Raw genomic sequence first — 16,761 nt, forward strand, 5'->3', positions numbered from 1 at the left:
GAAGAGAAGAGAAGAGAAGAGAAGAGAAGAGAAGAGAAGAGAAGAGAAGAGAAGAGAAGAGAAGAGAAGAGAAGAGAAGAGAAGAGGTCTGAGCTATTGGTCCTCATCATTCTCAATTCCTGAAACATTCTGGGAAAAGATACTGGGACATTCTGGGAAAAGACACTGGGCTTTTGAGTCCCACCATCCTGCTGGAGTGTTGGTAACTGGCTACAGAGAACTAATCCCTGAGGCCTCACCAACAAGCAGTTCTTGCTGTTTCAGCTGCAATCACTCTTTCTCCATCTGCAGCTGTTGCAGACACCTCTGCTGCTGCTGGATGGAACTGCCACCACCCATGACACCTCCTTGCTGGCTCTGGGGAACCAGGGGTGGTGGCTATTTCACTGGAGCACTCTGACTGATTCTCTGGTTCATGGCTGAAGCAAGTTCATCCCACTCTACTGAACAGGAAGGAGCAGTGGGGGCTGTCACATTCATCCCAGAGAGCACCGTCTTCCCGGGGTCCTAATAAGTTGTTCTTTGATCGGCATGATTTAAGAAATATCTCTGACCAGAAGATGTCTTCTCCATCTCCTGCCCTGCTGACAGAGGTCCATCATCAGGTATCTCAAAAGAAAACTGGCCAAGATGCTGAGCTGCAGGTGCAGCTGTTGGGCCAGAGACTACTCTGGTATCCCAGGAGAAAAGGCTGCAAGCTGCAGGGAAGCTAGAGAGGAATGAGCTCCAACATGCTGTGGAGTCGGGGCTCCTACAGTTTCTACATCAATACTGCCCTGTTGGGAATGGGACTTGGGCTCCAGTGGCTTGAAGAAGGAGTTGGGCAGTTTCTAGGGCTACATAGGCACAGTCTGGTGCATGTTGGCAATCTTGAAGTTTATGACAGTGTTGAAGAGCACCTCAAGGTCGGTCTCTGAGTCCCCCTTGGATATGCATGGTCTGATGCCTGGTACGGGGTCGGGGGAAAAGGCTTTTGTCACTTCCTGGGATACTGGGGTTACCAGTCGTCCAGACTAGACAAGAGCTCTGCCCCTAGAGGGGCTGGGCTAGTGGCTGCCAGAGACAAGATCTTAGCCTAGAAGACCACCTGGAAAAGCCAAGACCCTAGAAGTAGCAAGGGCTGTGGGTCATGTTCTCTTTGCTGTCAGAAACAGAGGACTCCTACTTCTGTGTGTGTTTGTTTGTTTTTAATTCTACTTTCATGTTGATTAGATTCACTTCCAAAGATAACTCTCTTGTGCTAGGCAAAATCATTATTAACATCAGGTTCACACAGTCATAATATCTTTTTTTTAATTATTATTTTATTTTTTATTTTTTGGAGAGATTTTCACTATAGGGCGTGTGCACTCGCCAGACAGACAGAGAGAGACATAGAGACAGAAAGCGAGAAATCACCCCCCAGGGGGGATGGTCACGCCGCAATCCCTTCTCCTCCATTCTCCTCTCGGGATCTTGGGCACGCACACACATGCACCCGACGTGAGTTTTAAGCCACCGGGTCCGGGACGCGAACCACAGTCATCTACGTGGGAGTCCAGCAACATAGCCATTACGCCAACTGCTGGTTCCCAATATCTTTATTTTTCAGGAAAAATATGTCATCCTCTTTGCCAATGTATTGGAGTTTTATTTAACAGCCATATATCAAACATCTGCATTTAAAGAAGTTGGTTCTCACTTCACAAGTTAAGTGATGTATAGTAATTGAATGTATAAAATAAATCAAAATTTAAAATGAAGTTGGTTGTATCAGCTCCATTAGAAGGACCTGGATTAAGATTGGAGTGAGTTGTTAACAAAGACATGATAGGTAGAGTAAAAAACTACAAGAGCATCACCCTATGATATACTCACTCAGCCATTTCTAGCAAACAATGGATTATATATGCATAAAGTTGGTCTTCACACACATAAAATGCACAACCTCCAGTCCTCTGCTGCACTTTGTGACATACGCCTTTTTGGGAGCCTTAAAGTTGCTGAGAATTTGATATTATCTATAAAATACAGCTTCTAATAGTCAAGCAATAGCAAGAGAAGTAAAGAGAAGCAGAGAGCACGACAAAGTTCTCTAGGCAACCTGGAAGCCATATTGGTGCTATAGGGCACAGAGGGTCTGAGGCATAAAATGTCAAGCAGATCAGTGAGTGGAGGCAAGAAAGTGGTATGTTGGGAAACCACAGTAACAGTCGAGTCCTCTTAGATGAACAGTGTGTGCTGGGATGGCCATAGCTGCCCCCTTGCTGCTTCATGTCTTCGGCTGCTCACCCCAAAATACACTCCACATTTGGGGACTGTGTTCTTCCTGAGCTTATCTTCTCTTCCAAGAGGTCATACTCACTGCCTAATACCGGTGTCTCTAAAGAGCTAGTCTGACATCGTGCTGAGATTTAAGTTGGCTCTTCCTCCTTTTTCATCTCTCTTTCCATTGCTTAAATTTGCACTGACCTCTCTACTCTGTCCTTGAAACAGTCTCACAAAACATGATTACAAGCCCTGTGAGGAGTCCACTGCGAGCCCACCCAGACTTCTGATATTTACTCTGGATCTGGTATTTCCCATTTGTGAGTGTAAAAAAGCATGTTTCAAAAAAAAAAATTATATCAGTTCAGGCCATGGCTGCTCTGTTGGGAAGATCACGGGTAGAATGCCCAAGAAGTAGAACAGTGACAGAGACACTACAGTTTGCAAAAACTGAGCAGTATTTCAAGTAGGATTATTCACTATTCTTGACAGAAACAATATCACAGTACAGATATTGGTGTGCTCACCAACACCACCAACAAATTAGAGATGGGAACAGGTATTCTCCATATCTACTTCATGCTGATTCTGAGGTGGGTCACAGTCCCAGACTGAGGGTCTGCCTGTCTATGGAGGCCAGTCCAGGGGTTGAGGCTTCCCATTGAGACACTCTACAGCCCAGAAACCACAGCAGTGACAACAGAGTAAGTCTGTAGACCTGACACAGAAATGTCCAGGCCCAGTGCCTCCCTTTGCCTCTTCTTAGTGCAAATGGTAATGTCAAATATGGTAATTGGGATGTGAGGGCTAACGGCCTTCTTTGGGTTCCTGTAATTCCTGGCTTGAGGTTGCATTGCCTGTGAACTAACTCTCTATGTTGTTCCTAAATTGTTCACTGAACTAAGTCAACTTCCGTCTCAGAGCCTCTGCACTACAGAAGTTCACCTGGCTCACACTCCAGCTCCAGAGCCTCAGTTAGTATTTTGCCTTGTCATTGAGGTCTCTCCTGATTTCCAAATTTAAAATTGCTACATGTTTCCATTCCACTTGCAATCCCTCTTCTCTTTTAAGCTTTCTCTATCAAATTTAATACCTTCTCACATTCAGTATATTTTATTCATTTTCTGTGGTTATTAGTCTCCCAACACTATAATGTAAGCTTCATTTTTTGCTCATTATTGTACTCCAGTGCCTAGATAACTGCTCAACCCCAGTAGGTGATCAGTATATTAATTGTGACTCATGAATTAATTTTATCCAGCTGCACATAACAGTGTAAGATTACATTATTATTGCTAAACTGCATAGAAGTCAGATGAAAACCACAGAAGTAAAGCAGTCTAGCTTTTGTCAAAAGGTATATTTTAAAAACTAATTTAAAATACTTAGGACTGCAATGAAGGACAATACAATAGAAAAAGTAATATTACAGGAACGATTTGGACTTTAGAAAGAAGAGATCTTTATGGTCCAGACAAGCAAGGAAAAATGTCATAATGAATACTAAACTGAAATAAAATAGATGTTTATGATTTGGACAGAAGACCAGCCACAAAACAGTATTTAAGATAGCTGGATCCCACATGGTTAACTGTGCAGTTTGAGTCCTGAACCCAGAAGCCTCAGAAACATATGGCGTGTGTGTTTTCACATGCATGTGCAAACACATGTATCCAAAATCCAAGAAGGAGAAAGAGATGGAGGAAAAGGCATTGTAGCATAACCATGCCCCAGAGCAGGTGATTTCTCAGTTTCCCTTTCTCTCTCTCTCTCTCTCTTGATCTCATGTGCCCTCTGGAAAACTGGAAAAAAAATCTAATCTGTATAGAATTAAAGAAAGAGTAGAGCAAATTTTAGTAAGACAGAATGGTTAAGGGCAAGAGACATGCAGGGTCAATGTCTAATCTATTAGACTTGGAGGAAGTGATGTTTCAAGAGAGCTATGAAATGGAGTTCTAAGCAGATATGCTCAGAAGCATCTATCAAATAAAGGTAAAGGGACAGATGAGGAATAAAATATTACCGTTTACCTTGTGTTGAGGAGGGGACATCAGGAACATCACATTTTATTTATTTTTTGGAGAGGTTTTTGCTATAGGGCACGTGCACTCGCCAGACAGACAGAGACAGACAGAAAGACAGAAAACGAGAAATCACTCCCCCTGGATGGATGGCAACACAACAATCCCTTCTCCTCCATTCTCCTCTTGGGATCTTGGTCAGGCACGCACACGCGCCCGGCATGAGTCTAAGCCACCGGGTCCGGGACTCAAACCACGGTCAACTATGTAGGAGTCCAGTGACATAGCCATTACGCTAACTGCTAGTCCCCTCTCATTTTATTTTTGCTTCTACGTTCTCAGCTGGGCAATATCAGAGGCAAACTCTACAGATGGAGATGGAAGGGAACACATAGAGGAGCTCCAGCCAACAAGACAAACTTAACATCAAATAAGATGCAAAACCAACCATTGGAATGCACATACGCTGTATGTTATTGAAGACCCACAAGACATTTTCTACCTTGAATAAGCCACTCGTGCAGTCATATAGTAAGCAAAGTTTAAGTCAGATACAGAATATTTCACAAATTAACCTCAGAACTTCAAGTAAAGCAAAAGGGCTGGATCTAAGGAATATCAAAAATACCTTCCAGGGATGATTGAAGGGCAACTTCTCTGAACATCCTAATGTTCATCCTAACACCCTGCTGTTCAGGGCCAAACTCTCTGGACAGTAAAGGTCAGCTGGGATACAGCCTCAGGGAGTCCTCAACCCTCATGTCCTGCAGTACAGCACGGGCCAGTCCACAACTCTCACTAAGACCGGTGGCTTCCTCTCTTCTCTGTTATCACCTCTCTTCTTTTTTTTTTTTTTTTTTTTTTTTCTTGTACTCCCCCTGTTCTTTTTTTTTTTTTTTTTTTTTATTATTGGAGAGGTTTTTGCTATAGGGTGCATGCGCTTGCTAGACAGATAGACAGAAAGCAAAAAATCACCCCCCAGGGGGGATGGCCACGCCACAATCCCTTCTCCTCCTTTTTCCTCTCAGGATCTTGGGCACCACACGTACACGCCCGGCATGAGTTTTTTAAGCCACTGGGGCCAGGACTCAAACCACGGTTGACTACATGGGAATTCAGCAACATAGCCATTACGCTAACTGCTGGTCCCTCACCTCTCTTCTTCACCCTAGAAAATGCTGTAAGTTTTATAAAACTCCCTAACAGGTATTTAGCTAAGTACTGATAAAGATAGCATTAATGCTCCCATTGGTTTCACTAAATTTAGACAGGTTTCTTGTTAGCTAGGCCCGTGACCTTTCTTTTAACTTGGGCCATTTGTGTTAGAAAAACTTGGGGTCCTAAACTCTTCTCTGCCCCTTTGACATGTAAATCTACAATTCAGAAATGTCCCTCTTAAGGATCTCTCTCTTAAGGGAGCCATCTCTTTGAAATGTGATTTCCAAGGAAATAGCACCCCTTCTTCTGTGGAAGGATAGGAACCTAAATTCACTAAGAATAAATGAGCAGACACAAATGGTCTGACCACATTGACCACCTTCTTCCTAAGGATACATCTGTACTTTTTCACTACCTCACCCCAGTGCTCATCTCCCCAGGCTTTTGCTTCAAGAGTGGAGTCTAATCCCTTCCCTATTGCAAAGTCTTTACCTCTGTTGCAATAGTCTGCATAAATTCTGCCTTCCCATTTTTAAAAAGTGTCTGGTGCAAATTTTTCTTTTTCTTTTTTTCTTTCTTTTTTTAGAATATAATACACTGGCTTTTCTCCACCACCACCACTCTTTTTTTTCTTTGTTTGATTTCTATTTGTTTCTTTTGCTACTCAAAGCCCTATAATTCACTAAGAAATCTACAGATTATGAAAACAAAAAAATGATCTACTTTCTAAAAAGGCCTGATAGTTGACCTTCCTCACCTCACAGTAATCAGCCTTCAAGATGACAGTGACCTTCCATGTTATTTGTTCCAGCCCCTTCACTCCATAGCCACATGCTCACTCTTGCCATCACATAAAAATTATCCCAATCAAGGCTTTTTTTATTTTGCAAAATGGTCATTAACTTCATAGCCTACCACATCCATATCATCTCTGTTCATTGTTTGTCTTCCTCACTAAAACATAAGCTATAAAACTCCATGTGGGACCTGAAGGTTCACAACTTCTTTGTGTCCAAGAGATTGCTCCCGGCAACTCTGCAGTTGTCATCATGATACAAAACAAATATATTGAGTTACATCATAAATGCTATAAGATACCATTTGGATTGCCACAAGAAAAAGAGAAAGAAGGAAAGTTAAGAGGCTCATGAACATTCAAAGAAGGCAAAAAAAAGATGATTGGTCTGAAGGCTAAGCTCTATCATAAACAGTGTTATGCTGAGAAAATACAAATGAAAAAGACTATCAAGATGCTTTTAAAAAGGAACACCAAACAAAAGAATGATGAAAAGACTCCATAAGGAGCAGTACCTGCTTATCTGTTGTACAGAGAAGGACAGTCCCAAACTAAAGTACTTTCCAATATGATTAAACAATTTTTTTATTATTGGAGAGGTTTTTGCTATAGGGTGCATGCGCTTGCTAGACAGATAGACAGAAAGCAAAAAATCACCCCCCAGGGGGGATGGCCACGCCACAATCCCTTCTCCTCCTTTTTCCTCTCAGGATCTTGGGCACCACACGTACACGCCCGGCATGAGTTTTTTAAGCCACTGGGGCCAGGACTCAAACCACGGTTGACTACATGGGAATTCAGCAACATAGCCATTACGCTAACTGCTGGTCCCTCACCTCTCTTCTTCACCCTAGAAAATGCTGTAAGTTTTATAAAACTCCCTAACAGGTATTTAGCTAAGTACTGATAAAGATAGCATTAATGCTCCCATTGGTTTCACTAAATTTAGACAGGTTTCTTGTTAGCTAGGCCCGTGACCTTTCTTTTAACTTGGGCCATTTGTGTTAGAAAAACTTGGGGTCCTAAACTCTTCTCTGCCCCTTTGACATGTAAATCTACAATTCAGAAATGTCCCTCTTAAGGATCTCTCTCTTAAGGGAGCCATCTCTTTGAAATGTGATTTCCAAGGAAATAGCACCCCTTCTTCTGTGGAAGGATAGGAACCTAAATTCACTAAGAATAAATGAGCAGACACAAATGGTCTGACCACATTGACCACCTTCTTCCTAAGGATACATCTGTACTTTTTCACTACCTCACCCCAGTGCTCATCTCCCCAGGCTTTTGCTTCAAGAGTGGAGTCTAATCCCTTCCCTATTGCAAAGTCTTTACCTCTGTTGCAATAGTCTGCATAAATTCTGCCTTCCCATTTTTAAAAAGTGTCTGGTGCAAATTTTTCTTTTTCTTTTTTTCTTTCTTTTTTTAGAATATAATACACTGGCTTTTCTCCACCACCACCACTCTTTTTTTTCTTTGTTTGATTTCTATTTGTTTCTTTTGCTACTCAAAGCCCTATAATTCACTAAGAAATCTACAGATTATGAAAACAAAAAAATGATCTACTTTCTAAAAAGGCCTGATAGTTGACCTTCCTCACCTCACAGTAATCAGCCTTCAAGATGACAGTGACCTTCCATGTTATTTGTTCCAGCCCCTTCACTCCATAGCCACATGCTCACTCTTGCCATCACATAAAAATTATCCCAATCAAGGCTTTTTTTATTTTGCAAAATGGTCATTAACTTCATAGCCTACCACATCCATATCATCTCTGTTCATTGTTTGTCTTCCTCACTAAAACATAAGCTATAAAACTCCGTGTGGGACCTGAAGGTTCACAACTTCTTTGTGTCCAAGAGATTGCTCCCGGCAACTCTGCAGTTGTCATCATGATACAAAACAAATATATTGAGTTACATCATAAATGCTATAAGATACCATTTGGATTGCCACAAGAAAAAGAGAAAGAAGGAAAGTTAAGAGGCTCATGAACATTCAAAGAAGGCAAAAAAAAGATGATTGGTCTGAAGGCTAAGCTCTATCATAAACAGTGTTATGCTGAGAAAATACAAATGAAAAAGACTATCAAGATGCTTTTAAAAAGGAACACCAAACAAAAGAATGATGAAAAGACTCCATAAGGAGCAGTACCTGCTTATCTGTTGTACAGAGAAGGACAGTCCCAAACTAAAGTACTTTCCAATATGATTAAACAAAAACAGAAAGAGGAAGCAGGAAAATGGGAAGTCGCTCTACCCAAAGTTCAAGCCCATGGAGAAACAGAATGATCAACCCTATTAAAAGATGGGAGAATGAGCTGAAAAAAACCACTCTCTAAAGATGACATAAATAGACAAAAGGCATATGAAAAAATGCTCAGCATCCCTCATGTAAGGGAAATGTAGATCAAAACAAGAATGAGATACCACCTAACCCCAGTCAGAATGACTAAGATTTAAAAAAAAAAATTTAAGTGCTAGTGGGGGTGTGGTGAAATGCTCTTGCACTGCTGGTGGGAATGTAAATTGGTCTAGCCACTGTGGAGAACAATTTGAAAATTCCTCAAAAATCTACAAATAGAACTACCATATGATCCAACAATCCCACTCCTTGGTATCTACCCAAAGGACAGAAGAATTCTCAATTGGAAAAGTGCTTGCACATTGATGTTTATTGTGACACTATTCACAATTGCTAAGACATGGAACCAACCCAAATGCCCATGAACAGAAGAATGGATTGAAAAACTGTGGCACATATACTCTATGGAATACTATTCAGCCATAAAACAATAGCAACAACAAAACCCTGGCTTTTGACAGAAAGTGAAAGAATATGGGAAACTTACTGCTGAGTTAAGCAAGCCAGGCTATGAAGGAGAGATATTGTATGTCCCCACTTAATATATACCAAGTATCTACTGAAAATGATTGACTAAAGGATACAGAAACACAGTAAAGGGATGTAAATACCAGATATAGTGTATGTGAAAGAGCAGGGTCTGAGGAAGGACATTTAGAAGAAAAATAGGGAGGCAAAGCATTAATGAGACAAAGTGGTATTATCTGTTGAAGATATTTTATAGTTTTATCAATTGGACTAGGGAGAAATTATCACGTGTTGAAATAGTCACTTTGTAAGCTAAATAATGTGATTGAATGTATAAAAGAAAATGAAATTTAAAAAGTAAATGAAAAAAAATAAATAAATAAAATCAAAACGTTATTCAAACAGGAAAGAGAAAGAAGAAGGCATGGAAAAAGATGGTTACAAGTCTGTTTTGTTGGAGATCACTTTACTAGAAAAGCACCTAAACATGAAAGATTTGTTAGGCCAATGGGCTTATGTGTCAAGAAGACCCACATGGCACACCCTGAACTGAAAGTCACCTTTTGTTGGTGATATTTGAAGTGTAAAGAAGGATTCTTTATCCTCGCTATATATAACTTTGAGTGTTATCACCAAAGGTACTGTTATTGAAGTGAACATAAGAAAGTTGGGCCTTGTGACACAAGGAGGCAAGATTATTAGGGAGAATATGCCCAAGTTACCCGCAATCCCGAAAATGATTAATGCATAAATGCTGTCTTATTGGTTTGATAGCAGTTGGATACAAGTAACTCCTTCTAATTTTTGAAGATAATAAACCAGTCTGGAAAGCCCTCATGATGACTGTGATTTTTCTGAATATAGCTGTTCTTACATGTCTGCAGTCATCAAAAGATTATTTATTAAATTGTACAAAAACATTAAAGCAGCCTGGTTTTACAAAACTTAAAAAAAAAAACCTTAGTGTGTGTCTCTGTGTGGCTTAACTATAGGAATATCATTGGCCTGATCATCCTCCAGGTGAAGGGATAGGTAGTAACTGGAAATGAGGATAGGGCTGGACCCTGGCAAGAGGACCAGGATCCTGGCATCTCTGTACCAGAGATAAAAACTCTGCTCAAGGGTTAGGGGAGAGAAAGAGTCCAATAGGCCATGGGGGGAAATCAGAGGTTTCCATAGCTGCCCCTGCCTCTAGGATTTACAGAAAGCACACCAGGAACAGTTGTACAAACAAAGTGAGGTGGAAGTAGTCTTTCTTTCTTTTTTTTTCTATTTTATTTAATTGCCAGAGGGCACATGCCCTTGCCAGAAAAAGACATACAGACAGAGGGAAAAAGTATCCCCTAATAGGTTATGGTCCTTCTATTTTCCCTTCTCTCCATTTCTCCATCCTCTTGAGATTTGGGGGCACTTACATACACATACACAAACACCTGCTGTGTTTTTCAAGCCACCAAGGTTGGGACTTAAGCTATGATCAGCCACATGGGATCCAACTCCCTTAACCATTACCTATAGGGTTAGCCCAGGGAGTAACCATTCAAATCTCAGCCTGATTGTGCTCATGCTGGGGGAAACTGGTGTCTCTCTGAGCACAGCAGCATTTGGCCCTACCACAAGAGCAACAGTACTGGATGCCCAACCAGGATAAACATGATATTGGAACTCATGCTCTGGACACCTTGTTTTTCTTGTTTTGGCCAGAGCTCTTCCATCCCCCTGACACCCTCCATGATACTCTCAATGGCTTTAACCTATGTACCAATGTGATTCTCAGGATTGCTGTACAATCCAGGATGTGGGTGGCATAATTAGACCCTCTGGGTGGCCTCTCCTTTCACTATCCACATGCATTCATGGCTGACACAGGCTCCTTTGGGCAGGCTCTCCATGTCTGAGTCCTTGATTTGCTACTTCTCCATGTGATCTTGGACAGCCTACTAACCACCTTACTCTCAATCTCTGTAAAACATCTATAAAGTGGGCATGTTCATCAAAGTATCCAGTTATGGGGTCGTTCTGTGGAGTAAGTGAATTAAGATACATGAATCACCTGGGAAAGCTGGATCACACAAAAGTATTGCTGTTACATGAGCTGGGAGGCTTTGAGCTGAGACTGACAGAATAACAGAATACCCAACAAATTCACAACTACAAGGTTTGAGGGAAATTTGTTTTTATTTTGTTTGGTTTATTTGTATGTTTTTCATCCAGAAAGGCAAAGGCAAGCATCCCTGAGTTGCTCAGTGGCTCAGCAAGAGCTTCAAAGACCCGGACCCTTCTCTTCCACCATTCCCAGCACCGGCATCTGTCCTTAGCCTGTCAGTCAGGGGCCCTGAAGGCTGCACAGCCTCTGGCAAGTCCTGCATAGCTGAAAACAGGGAAGGAAGGAGACGAGGAGCACATCTTGCCACAACCACAGCTCTTTCCATACATCATTGCTGGGAGGGATCACATGGCCAGCAGCTGCTGGGTTGGCAACAGGCCCTTAGACACAAACAGCTTTTATCACAAGACCCAGGATCCACCACAGAGAAGGAAGGGCCAGGAGTTATCGGGAAGTGGCAACCACAGACCTTGCCCCACAGATGACTTCCTGTAGCAGCTTTCACAGAGGCAAAGCCCAAAGCCTGGATCTCCTGGATCCCCTAGACTTGGGCATCTCCAGCTGGCCCTGGTGTGTGGAAAACAGCTGGTTGTCAGCTTGAGCCATCGTCTGTCCTGGGATAGACTCTGTGGCATGTCAGAGGACACTCTCAGATGAGGGAAGCCCTGAGACCGTGTCCCCTCACAATAGACCCCTCTGGCAAAATGCCATGGTCTGAAACAAAGCACTTGTGTGAAGAACAACACAGCAACACTTTTCAAAGCTATGTATTAATTTTCTCAGTTCAAGTCAGACAAAAAAAAAAAAAACAGCTAATATACCCACCTCATACAGAGAAAATAGCATTTCTATATTGATTAAGGCATTAGCTTGTCTCTAAAAATATTGTGCTCTCCTGTCAGGCTGAAGAGGCAATGGATGTTCCTTTGTCAGATGTTATCTGGGATTCTACTAAAAAAAAGTGATAAAGAAATGACTCTAACTTGTTGCTGTCCACTCCAAAGGCAGGTATATACTAGCCCCACAGTCTTCAAATGACTTAGTGAGTTAAAGAATTAAAACACACAGGAAAGAGACCAGCAGATAGTGTAATAGTTATGTCTCTGGACTCCCACATGGCCAACCGCAGTTTGAGTCCCAGACCCAGCAGCTTGAAACTCACACCAGGCATGTGTGCATGCATGCCCAGAATCCCAAGAGGAGAACGGAGAAGGGATTGCACCATGGCCATACTCCCAGGAGGTGATTTCTTGCTTTCTGTCTCTCTGTCTCTCTCTGGTGAGCACACATACCCTATAGCAAAAATCTCTCTAAAGATAACAACAACAAAAATAATAATAATAAATTAAAACAAAAAACTCTGGACTCCCACATGGCCAACCGCAGTTTGAGTCCCAGACCCAGCAGCTTGAAACTCACACCAGGCATGTGTGCATGCATGCCCAGAATCCCAAGAGGAGAACGGAGAAGGGATTGCACCATGGCCATACTCCCAGGAGGTGATTTCTTGCTTTCTGTCTCTCTGTCTCTCTCTGGTGAGCACACATACCCTATAGCAAAAATCTCTCTAAAGATAACAACAACAAAAATAATAATAATAAATTAAAACAAAAAACGCATGGGAAATTCAGGTCTGGCCTTTTGTAACCTTTGGTAAGTAGAGGCTCTGATAAGAGCCTACTTCCAAACAATGCTAAAGGGGACTCTCCTTTTGCCACGACCTTATTATTCTAACCCTGAAGGCCAAGTTCTGGCCTCGTTGTTCAAATTAAGATTTCCTGTACATTTAGGGCCTTGGTCATCTCAAATTCCCTTCAACATATATAATATCATAATTAAAATTACTATTTACCTTCTTAGAACATCTTTTATATTATCCTCTACTGTTAAGACTAAACTTCCTATTGTTATAAACTCTCTGGAAGGTTTGTAATAACAGGACATGAGTTTTAATGCTATTTCTAGCATTCACCAAGCACATAGCCTCTGACAAAAAAATAAATAAATAAAATAAAAATAAAAAACACTTTCTCACGTGAAAAATAAGTGCATGTATACCATGTATCATCACTATATGTTATGTTAGAAAGTAAGAACATGCTGTTCTTGGCATGAGTAAAAACAATTATGATTTTTTTTTAAATCCATGAGGTGCATTTCTTGTGGGCAGCATATAGAAGGCACTTGCTTTTTTCTTTTTAATAGCCAATTTGTTTCTTTTAACTGGAGAATTTAATGTACTAACATTCAATGTTATTATTGGTATTTGCAGACTTGTCCCTGCCATTTTGTTGGCCATTTTCTTGGTTGTTCTTTGTTCTCTTATTTCTGTTTGTCACTCTTTAATTTTCCTGATATGGGGCACCACTCAGTACTTCTTGAAGAGCCAGTCTAGTGTAGGTGAATTCTTTCCATTTTGTTTATCTGAAAATGATTTTATTTATTCTTCCCCTATGAAGGAAACTCTTACTGAATATAGTATTCATGGTTGAAATTGCTTTTCTTTAAGCCTTTTAAATATATCTTCCTATTCTTTCCTTAGTTGGATTGTTTTATTTGAGAGGTTTGATGTTAACTTAATGGGATAACCTTTGTAAGTAGCTTGGTGTTTCTCTCTTGCCATTTTTAGAATCTTGTCTTTGTCTGCCATTTTGACCAATCTGGCCATGATGGGCTGTAAAGAGGGTCTCTTTAGATTGATTTTATTTGGGATCCTTGTATTTCTTGGGTCTAGATGTTTGAATGTTTCTCTAGGTTTGGAAAGTTTTCTGCAAGTATTTCACGGACTATATTTTTTATGCCCTTACTAGATTCTTCACCTTTTTGAATACCAGTTATTTGGATGTTTGGGCATTTAATAGTATCATGTATACCCCATATGTTATATTTTTTTTAATTCTTTTTGGTGATGTTGTCTAGGTCAGAGGTTTTGTCTTCTAGATCAGAGATCCCATCTTCTGCATGGTCTAATCTGCTATTAATCCTTTCAAAGGAGGTCTTGATTTGCTATGTTATAGTCTTCATCTCTAGAAGTTCTAGATTGATTCTGTTTTATGATGTCTATCTCCTCCTGCAAGTTGTAGAAGGGCTTCTTCATCTTCATCACTATGAATATTCTGAATTCTTTCTCTGACATTTCTGTGAATTCTTTTATGCTGTCTTTGGGTAAAAAAGAATTGTTCTGTTCCCTTACAGAAGAGCTATTTTCTTGTTTTCCCATATTCCTTATGCTTCTGTGCTGTTTTCTAGTCATATGATGAATTTTTCACTTCTTCCTACTATTTTCATGTGATTCTGTAATGTCAGAGAGGGAAAAGAGCTATACTTCTCAAGCATGTTCTTGGAGAGGAAGCGTGTAGGTAACCAGCTTTAGGTTTTGGTTTCTTTCCCCATCTCTCTGGACCAGGTGCACCTGGGGTTGTACTGGTGAGGTTCAACTGGGGAGAACAGAGGAAAACAAGTGGAAAGATTTCCAACTGCTCTCCTCCAGCAGCCAGCTCCTCAAGTTTTCCAGAGCTCGATGGTGGAACCTGAATAGCAATAGAGGAAGGGGTATAGGAAAAGAATCCAGAAATCTCACACACTGGTGGTGGGGGTGGGAGTGGTGGTGGCAGGGAAGCTTAATTTTTAAAAATAAGTATTTATTTTATTTTATTTTTTTTTTTTTTCTTAATTTATGGGGCAAATGTGCTTACGAGAGAGAGAGAGAGAGAGAGAAAGAGAAAGAGAGCAAGCTGCCAGGTCTGGGACTCAAACTATGGTCAGCCATGTGGGAATCCAGCACCTTAACCACCATGCCACCTGCTCACCCTGCAATTTTGATCTCTTGTAATGAGCTAAGAACAGTGCCAAGTTCTGTATTGATTTTTCTATGTCACACAGCAACACTAGGAATTGAATATATTACTCATGGAGAAGGACATTGAACCTTAGATAACATATGTACATTCCCAAAGCCCACATCTGATTAGCAGATTTTCCCAAGTTATCTAAATTCTGGGGTGATAACAAAGGATTATGCTTATTTATGTGAACTCAGAACCTCACTAAAGCTCATTAGACTCTGGTAATGTGATAAACACAAATGTATTTTATGGGATCTTCTTTATTTTTTTCTTAGAACTGCTTTGAGACTAATGATGTAACATTGCATCTTGGTGTTAAATGGACATGTCTCATTTGCAGTCCCTCATGGAAAAATTAACTTTATTCTCAAAGGCAGAAGTGCCACCTGCTGGCCATAAGGTGCCACTGTGGTACTGTCTGCTTAAGTTCCTGCAAGGACAGGTCCTACTTTACCAGAATACAGTGCAGGCAGTAGGTTAAAGACTGAGGACATTCAAGGTAGAAACATACCTCTCTTAGGAGAGGAACAAAGAGACAGTCCTTGATCCGAACAGAGTGCATTTCACTGGACTCTCTAAGATGCGTGGTTCACGCATAGCTGTAGGGGTGAGAGTGTAGATTAACGAGATGAAGGAAGCTGTCTGAAAAAAAAAAATCTCTTAACTTTGGGATGTCACTTCTCATGGGGTTGCAAGAATCTAATGGCTAGTGAGGGGATGGAATATTCCAATCTCGTGTGCACTTATTCATTGAAAGCATAATCCATGAGTAGTGGGCCTTTCTGAATATGGTTGGACTTCTGTACATGCATATATTTGAGTATGGGGGTAACAAGAGGAGTGGACAAAGGAAAAGAAACCTTGTGAAATTCTCTTACTATCTCCAAAGCCTTTCGTTGTTCCACTGATCTACTAGTTCCACTTATTCCAGGTGTTCTAGGTATTCACTTGGTGTCTGTAATAACTTCTAAGTTGTGAAAAGAATCCCGATAAGCCTCCCTCTTCCTCATCTTCCTAAATAATTACAAATGATAATTTGCATTGGTTTTTGTTATCTTCTATTTCATTTAGAATAGGTTAGAAACACTTCCCAATTTCCAAAAGGAGACTACGTAATTCTTGAATTTTCCCCTTAGGTCAGATATAGTGAATCAGACCATTCATCAACAGAAGTATACTGCTCTGGGATAGGTCAGAGTTTCTGACCAATTGGTCTAAGGTAGGATTTAGAAGGCATGGTGTAATTATTTTCTTCCCCATAAACTATTACAGTATAGCAAGTGGCACAGATGACCATAACACACAAAGGACATGTAGAATTTTAGATTGGAGAGCAAGTTCAATAGAATCCTGGACTAACATTAAAAGACTATCTCAGAGCAGTGGGTAAATTAATGCCAAATTCAAATAAATATGAAACAAATGCATCATTATACAAACAAGAAATTGTACAGTCAAAATGTAATAGCATAGACTTTCAAAATTTTTTCATTCCAAGTGGATCTCAGCAATGGAATTTTAGAGGAAGCTTTTATGTCAGCTGCTTTTTGAAAGACCTGGGAGAAGCAACCTCTGTCCTAAGTGATTATGGCCATGAGCAGTCAAATCTAGATCTGTGGAGGTCTCATTAAAGCATGATTATTGCAACCTACTCCAAATTTCTGATTCAGTAAGTCTGGGGTGAGATCCTAGTATTTCTCTTTCTTTTTAAAGAAGTTTTTGCCTTAGGGTGCATGCACTCACCTGATATATATATAT

At 40.7% G+C, this 16,761-nt stretch overlaps 1 pseudogene; it reads right to left on the bottom strand.

Annotated features, from left to right (window-relative positions):
- The window catches only part of LOC102499169 (transcriptional coactivator YAP1-like), a 36,535-nt pseudogene that overhangs the window by 1,009 nt on the left and 18,765 nt on the right, over positions 1-16,761 (bottom strand).

This window comes from Tupaia chinensis, unplaced genomic scaffold (genome assembly GCF_000334495.1).
Source record: "Tupaia chinensis unplaced genomic scaffold, TupChi_1.0 Scaffold144089_1, whole genome shotgun sequence".
NCBI lineage: Eukaryota > Metazoa > Chordata > Mammalia > Scandentia > Tupaiidae > Tupaia > Tupaia belangeri.